The sequence below is a fragment of the Thalassophryne amazonica genome, chromosome 1, assembly GCF_902500255.1.
Source record: "Thalassophryne amazonica chromosome 1, fThaAma1.1, whole genome shotgun sequence".
NCBI classification, from domain to species: domain Eukaryota; kingdom Metazoa; phylum Chordata; class Actinopteri; order Batrachoidiformes; family Batrachoididae; genus Thalassophryne; species Thalassophryne amazonica.
In genome coordinates, this window is record NC_047103.1 from 69,537,041 (window position 1) to 69,545,591 (window position 8,551).

Here is an 8,551-nt window from a genome sequence, read left to right on the forward strand (position 1 = left end):
AGACAAGACATGGCTTAGCACGCATAAATATATACTCTTCTAATGATTCAAAATGTAGCTGGTAGATTTTTAACTGGATTTGGAATTTCTTGCTATTACTCCAGTGCTGAAGCATCATAGTAACTTCTTCATCCAACTTTGTCAATGTTGGACAAATCTGTTATACATAGTAGTTAGGGCCATAATTGGCACCAGATTTGAAATTGGTGTCCAATTTTTCAGTTTAAAAATTTCATCCCGATTGTCAAAATCATTGATACTACTTCCATGTATTTGCAGTCTCAGCGGCTTCAATCACATTTGAACTTCTTTAAACAGGGTATTTGTAGTGACTGCAGCTTGAAACTTGTTGGATCGTGCTCCATCTGGGTAAAAAATTGAAGCCGAAGCAGCGTTTGTTGTGATTTTGTCCATGTCTGGCCTAGGGCGCAGCTCCTTTCTTTTTTTCAGGTAGGTTGCAGGTCTGCACTTTATAAACTAACCTGTTAGGAGGCAAGCCGGATTAAGCTATTTCATCCCGTTTTTGCACTTTTGTGGATCGTGTGAGATTGTAGTGGAATGGTGCCCTGTGGAATAGCCCTGTTTCCACTCGCATAGAAAATAAAGAATGGTTGTGCACCCCCTTATCTCATAAACTTGGTTGAAACAGGGTTGTCTTTATACAGCCTGTACCTTGTGTCCTGTTTGCTATTGTAGACCCCTTCCTCTATGGACTTGGTGCTTTGGGCCTGTCCTTTTAGTTTGCTGACATAATCTTTCTAGCCATTGGTAGGATTTATATTGTCAATAGCTTTAGGATTAAGTTTTAATATGTCCATAAAGCAAGTCATTACTTTTAACACTTAAAATGAGATTTCCACAAAATTCTCAATTTCATTTGGCATATTTCTGAATCTAATCTGAATCCGGCCATTATGTGGGCATCTAGGTTGCTTTTTTCTTTCTTTCTTTTTTATTTCAGTCAGATTGACAGTTGGATTAGGGCTATGTCTGATGTCCGGCGGATGCTGTACCAGACCATCATGGTGAAATAGAGCTGAGCCTGAGCTGAGTTTGGGGAGGTGATGGTCTATCTGGGGAGGTGATGGTCTAATGGTTAAGCATTGGGCTTGAGACTAGAGGATCCTCGGTTCAAATCCCATTGGGGTGAATGTGAGGCATTGATGTGTAAAGTGCTTTGAGTATCTGATGCAGATGGAAAAGTGCAATATAAATGCAATCCATTTAAACTCCTATGCTCACCTGTGGTCATTATCTTTCAGTAATGACTTAAATAACACGGTAGTGGATATAAGTGGTAGAAATGTGGCTCCTCTATTGGGTATCTGGGCTTACACTCCTGGACAGGTTGAGAAATTTAAGTATAGAGGAGGGACGCAATGTAGAGCTGCTGCTTCTTTGCAATGGATGGAGTCACCTGAGGTAGTTTGGACATATGGTGAGGATGTCCACTGGTCTCCAGGAAGGTCTTCCAGGCCCCTTCCAACTGGACGGAAACACTGAGGAATACCATGACACTCTGGAGGGATTATATTTCCCAGCTTCTGTGGGAATGCCTCAGGATTTACCAAGGAAGAACTAAAGGATATGGCTGAGCATAAGTAAGTGTGGGATGAACTGCTTAGTTTACATCCTTTCCATCCCAGAACCAAATAAGCAGCAGTCAGGAAATAATTTCTACACATAATATGAGCAAAGCATCGCGCAATGGTGCAAAGCTCGCTCATGGTACAGGGCATCCTAAACAGGAAGTGCCAAATTTCAAATCCACAGTAAAACAGGAAATGTTCAAATGTCAAACACCCATGGAATCTCTCAGGAACTCAGTGGCAAGCTCACACTCAAACAGGAAGTGTCAAATTTTCAGTCACAGTGAAACAGGAAATGTCAAATGTTGAACACTTCCTGGCATGGGAGGAGCTAGAGCAGAGGCCGGGGTTACACTGGACTCTTCTGAAATCTGATTGGACACAGATGATTGACATGTCATGGCACCACACATCTGGTTGAAAAGAGCTGCATTTTGAAATTAGTGAGTCACATTGACTGCTAGGTTCCTCCTGTCCAATAGTTAGTGTTGTGTACCACAAAAAGTTCTAATACGCCTTAGTAGAAGAAGAAAAAATGTTTACTTTAGATTTGAACTGAACATGTCATTTGAACTATGGACTTCTAATCACACCAAACTTATATTGGTGAGTCAATGACCATATTTTATGCCAGAAATGAGGTCCAGGTTGTTAAAAGCAGCATTTTCTCCTTTAATTCGGGTTGCCTTACATACACATGTTTAAGCTAACAGACAGCAGCTGGTTCATACTGTGTTGGCTTATTAGTGCAGGACGGACCTGGCGCCACGAGGGGACATTTGGGGGCGACGCCCCCTCACGTCATCAACCTCGCCCCCTCGGATGTGAGAGTTATCAAAAATAAAAATAAAAAGAAAGAAAAAGAAATACTGGAAAATATAGCGCCTCGCAGTTTCGCAGATTTTTTTTAGTCCAATTTTGCATGCTTTTTTTTTTTAACAGTGCATTGTGCTCTGCGTCCTCATCAAGCAGGTTGGTGTTCTGTCGAGATGACGGGACACCTGTTGTGGCACCGCGAAGGGAAAGTACGCGCATTGTGTTCTGAGTGTCTGTTTATAAGAATCTTCTTGCCCAGAAGAAAAAAGAGCGCTAACAACTACCCATAACTGTGTTCTTCACTCGGAAAAAGACACCTGCAGCGAGGTGTGAGTGGAAAAAGGCGCGACAGCGGCGCAGCGCCAGGATGAAGAGGCGCGATCAGAGGAACTGTGAAATACTGGTCAGTCACTATTAATAATTTCTTATGTGTCCAACCTCGTAGGTTGATCGTTAAAATTAAATTTGTTAGTTCTAAAAGCCATCATAATTATTTATAGGAAAATGTTCTATTTTTATTTCTCAAACAAATGTTTGGGCCTGAAAATAGGTTGGTCTTATTTTTCTACTAAGGTTTGAACTTTGAGAGTGTTTACACACGAGAGAAAAGTGAGAAAATGTTAATGCCTGTTTGAGAAAAACGTATAAAGTGTGTAGTGAGGAGTTTTACAGCCTTACAACGTCTATAATAATTGTAAAAAATAACGCTGTCTACTTCGCGGATTTCGCCTATTACGGGCTTTTTTTAGAATGTAACTCCCGCGATAAACGAGGGACCACTGTATATCTACATGAAAGGCTTATCTTTGACCCGTTGTGTGACTGTCATGCCCAATTGCGCTGTGTTTGCACTTGTGATGGAGGGCTGTATGTGGGGTTAATCTACTGTCTCGTGTCGTTTCTCAGATCAGTTGTTGGTTTGGTTTTGTGGTATGCAGGAGATCACTTGACCGAGGGTCTATACGTTCAAATAATAATTAAAAAAATACTGTCATCACTCTTTACTCTTAGTCAGTCTCTTACAACGGTGTAGCCTAAATACACGAGCTTTCTAGGAGTGCACCCAATTCATTACGCACGCTCAGAGGCTTTTTGTGGCGGGGGGGCGACCCCGTCCCCTGTGATAAACTCATTGCCCCCTTAATATTTTTTTTCTGGTGCAGCAGATAACTGAAACAGTCCTTCAGATGGTGATACAACCATCAAATTCAGCACAAATAGAGGTGGTCAAAATTAAAGGAGCAACTTTAACTTTTGACCGCTGTACAAACTGAAAGTGACCTTTGACACAATTCTTGCTGCTTTTACCTCATAACTTATTAACATTTAGTCACAGTTTGTCCAAACTATACCTTTTTGGAATCTTTATGATCAGCCAAATAATGTGGTGTAGTTTTCTATATGATTGGGGCATCTTTTAATTTTGACTTGTGTAATTCTTCAATTGACCCCTACCTGGCTGCCTATTGAAAATTCAAGTGTCCAGTCAGTTTTTTCAAAAGAGTTCATGTCTAAGGATTATTTGTGCTAAATTTGATGCTTGTATCACCATTTGCTGGATTCCACTCTAAATATTCTCTTATCTGCTGAGCTATATATGAGATGTAAGATGCTGCTCCTCATTGTTTCTCAGTTGCCCTCAAAAGTATTGGAACACTTGGTGTTTCACACATTTTAATTTGTTTATTCCATTTCAAATACTTTTTTTTTTCTAAAATTATCTTCCTTAACTCAAACCGAAAACAAGTCTCTACAACTTGACACAAATAAATAAAAATATAAAATCCAGCTTTCTGATGAAGTGGTGTAGAGGAGGATTTCCTTAAAAAGAAGACTTGATAGTTCAGCTACAATTTGACAGAAAGTACATTTGAGATGAAAGCCTAGATTTGATGTTTTGGTGAAAGAAACTTTTGTATTTCTTCATAAATTATGTAAATAAAGTCCAAGACATATTCAGTGACTTGGAAATGTTCATGTTTCCATCCCCTTACTTGTCTAAAGAAAACTGGCAATGAAACTGATTATTATTTTCCGGTTTTATCATTTTAGAGATTTGTTTTCAGTTTCAGTTTGAGGAAGAGAATTTTAGAAATTTTTATTATTTTTTTTCTTGTATTTTAAATGACATAAACAAATTAAAACGTGTGAAATTCCAAGTGTTCCAGTACTTTTGGAGGGCACAGTATCCTAACCTTATGATGAGTGCAAAATGAGTATGGGATTATTACTGTTTTGTTTAAGAATGTTTAATTTTCACTGTTGCTGCACTTTGTGTCAAATCATAGTCAGATCGTATGTCATAGTGATATGACAATATTGAGATACGATCATTTGGCCATCTTGTACAGCTCGACTGTAAACTAGCTGAAAACTCTGAATATTAATTTACATTTACATAAAGGGGTTAAGAGGGCTGTAAATGAAGGGGGGGGGGGGGGGGGTCAGATGAAAGGCAAAAAAGAAAAATGCTTTAAAATGTGGTGGTATGGGAGCAGAGCCCCTCCAGACAATGAAAGGCAAAATAAGGAAAATGCTTAAAAAGGCGGGGGGTCTGGGGGGTGGAACCCCCCCAGAAGCCACAAGGTTTTAGTCATGTTCATGCTCCCAAGAACCATTTGAAGGACCTAAAGGACATGGTTAGATGGCGAGGAGCTTTTCCAGGCATGTGAGAGGCAAATAAAGAAAAATGCTTAAAAAGGAGGGCGGCTGAAAGGTTTTTGCCATGCTAATCTTCTCCTGAAGCATTTACTCAAAATAAAGTCTGAAGGACCTAAATGACATGGTGAGATGCTGATGAGCTTCGCTCGTTCATGTCCACAACATATACATATTACACCTGCATACACAAGGCAGAGCAGTTGCAAATAATTTTGCTGATGTGATGAATAAGACGATTTGTGCTTTGGCATTGGAATTCACTCCAGTGAGTGCCCTACTAGTTCACAGAATGCATAAGCCATTGCACAGAGAGGTAGAGATAATCATCTAAAAGCTCAGTGCATTAGGGAGGGGAGATGGAGATGATTTGAAGTTGATGCTCCCTCAGGCTTAGGATTATGGTAAATATACCATTTGTCTCCAGGGATCATTAAAAACAGCTTCCTCATCCTCTCCAAGAGACTGCTTATGTTACTGGAACCTGAGAGGCAAAGCAAAACCAGCCACCATTGCTATTGATTTATGGGAAAATAGATCACACACTAAAGCTGTCAGAGGACAGATTCCCATTAAGATCGTGCAGTTTTGAAGGATCCTTTCTGCACTATGTAAAGTATTCTGTTTTAGGTTAAAGTGGAAAAGGCATCACAGGTAAAACACACACACACACACACACTCCTTAAAATGTGCAGTCAAAATCATACAACCCCAATTCCAATGTTGGGACGTTATGTAAAATAGAAATAAAAACAGAATACAATTTGCAAATCCTCTTCAACCTATATTCAATTGAATACACCATCAAGACAAGATATTTCATGTTCAAACTGATAAACTTTTTTGTTTTTGTACAAATATTTGCACATTTTGAAATGGATGCCTGAAACACATTTCAAAAAAGCTGGCACAGTGGTATGTTTAAAAATGTGTTACATCACCTTTCCTTCTAACAACACTCAAGCATTTGGGAACTGAGGCCAATAACTGTTGAAGCTTTGTAAGTGGAATTCTTCCCATTCTTGCTTGATGTACGACTCCAGTTGTTCAACAGTCCGGGGTCTCTGTTGTCATATTTTGCACTTCATAATGTGCCACACACTTTCAATGGGTGACAAGTCTGGACTGCAGGCAGGCCAGTCTAGCACCCGCACTCTGTTACTACAAAGCCACGCTGTTGTAACACGTGCAGAATGTGGCTTGGCATTGTCTTGCTGAAATAAGCAGGGACGTCCCTAAAAAAGATGTTGCTTGGATGGCAGCATGTGTTGTTCCAAAACCTGGATGTACCTTTCAGCATTGATGGTGCCATCACAAATGTGTAAGTTGCCCATACCATGGGCACTAACACACCCCCATACCATCACAGATGCTGGCTTTTGAACTTTGCACTGGTAACAATCTGGATGGGCCTTTTCCTCTTTTGTCCGGAGGACATGACATCCATGATTTCCCAAAACAATTTGAAATGTGGACTCATCAGACCACAGCACACTTTTCCACTTTGTGTCTGTCCATTTCAAATGAGCTCAGGCCAAGAGAAGGCAGTGGCATTTCTGGATGTTGTTGATGTATGGCTTTTGCTTTGCATGGTAGAGTTTTAACTTGCACTTGTAGATGAAGTGACGAACTATGTTAACTGACAGTGGTTTTCTGAAGTGTTCCTTAGCCCACACGGTAAGATCCATGGTAAGGCAGTGCCGCCTGAGGGATCGAAGGTCTTGGGCATTCAATGTTGGTTTTCGCCCTTGCCGGTTACGTGTAGAAAGTTCTCTAGATTCTCTGAATCTTCTGATTATATTATGAACTGTAGATAATGGAATTCCTTGCAATTAACCATTGAAAAACATTATTCCTAAACTGTTGGGACTATTTTTTTTCATGCAGTTGTTCACAAGGTGGTGATCCTCGACCTATCTTTGCTTGTGAATAGCTGAGACTTTTGGGGATGCTCCTTTTATACCCAGTCATGACCCTCACAATTAGTGTCCTCAGTTCCCAAACGCTTATTGAGTTTGTTTAGAAGGAAAGGTGTTAGAAGGAAAGGTGATGTAACACAGTGGTAAACATACCACTGTCCCAGATTTCAAAATGAGCAAATATTTGTACAAAAACAAAAAAGTCTATCAGTTTGAACATTAAATATGTTGTCTTGGTGGTGTATTCAATTGAAAATACATTGAAGAGGATTTGCAAATCATTGTATTCTGTTTTTATTTACATTTCACACAACGTCGCAACTTCATTGGAACTGGGGTTGTAAGAAATGTGTGTGTTTGTGTGGGAGAGAGAGAGAGAGAGAGAGATACTTTACCTTTGTCAAGATAATCCAACTAACTTTCAAGATGCAAGATGTTTCTACACCTTACTTGGAGTCCACCTGGGATGAATTCAGTTAACCCTCTGGTGTCCGAGGGTTCACTCGCCTGGCATAAATGTTTTATTATTTCTGTTAACAGCTCTCCCTGCATCCCACAATCAAGTTTTATGTCTCTTTTTTTCAGGACAACCTGTGCCTTCAGAATATGTATGTTTTTGTTGTGTTTTATAAGTGTAATAAATGTTTACAATCAGAAAAAAGAAAGAAAAAAAAAGCAAAAAATAATTTTCCACACATGTTTATTCAAAACACACAGCAAACTATAATAAACAACTGTTTTGACACTTTATGAAGGTAATCTGAGGTCTTGTGTGAAAGACTGTACAACAAAAAGGTTGAAACAACAAACATAAATGCACATTTTGAACAATATATACAAAATGGTCTTGGCGTTTTTGTTATTTTGATATGGTAAACAGTGCTTTACCCAGAGAAAGCAACAGAGTTATCCAATAACATTCACATGCAAACTAGTGGAGCAATCCTGATAGTTACACACTCTTTGTTTGAGCATGTCGTATTGTCATCAGAGGCTCTCCGTCTGCTTTCACTTTCGCTGTGCGTAATGGTGCAGGGCGCATTGGAATAGTATGTACTCATTGGAGCACACGGGGCTTTTCAAACGGGCCAACTAGTAACATATCACTCCTGAAAATGATCTTTGGCTTTTCACGTGAGGTAAATCTGCCCTACGATTTGATTTTGGAAAACCATGTGACAGTGAGCAAATTCTGATTGGACACTCACGTTGCACACATCATCACACAGCTTCTATGAGGAGTACATAGATGGCTGATGGCTGGCTCGAAAGTCTGCGGAGTTAACTTTTCAGCAAAAAACAAAAGTAAGTTTCTATCTCATATCATTAAAAAGTTATTTATAATTTAGTAAAGCTTGGTCTTAGCCATCGTATACGACAGCGTCGGCCCCAGAGGGTTAATTGGATATGATTTGGAGAGGCATATGCCTGTTTACAAATAAGGTCCCGCAGTTGACAGTGTATGTCAGAGCACAAACCAAGCATGAAGTCAAAGGAATTGTCTGTATACCTCTGAGACAAGGCACAATTCTGGGGAAGGGTATAGAAACACTTCTGCTGCTTTGAAGG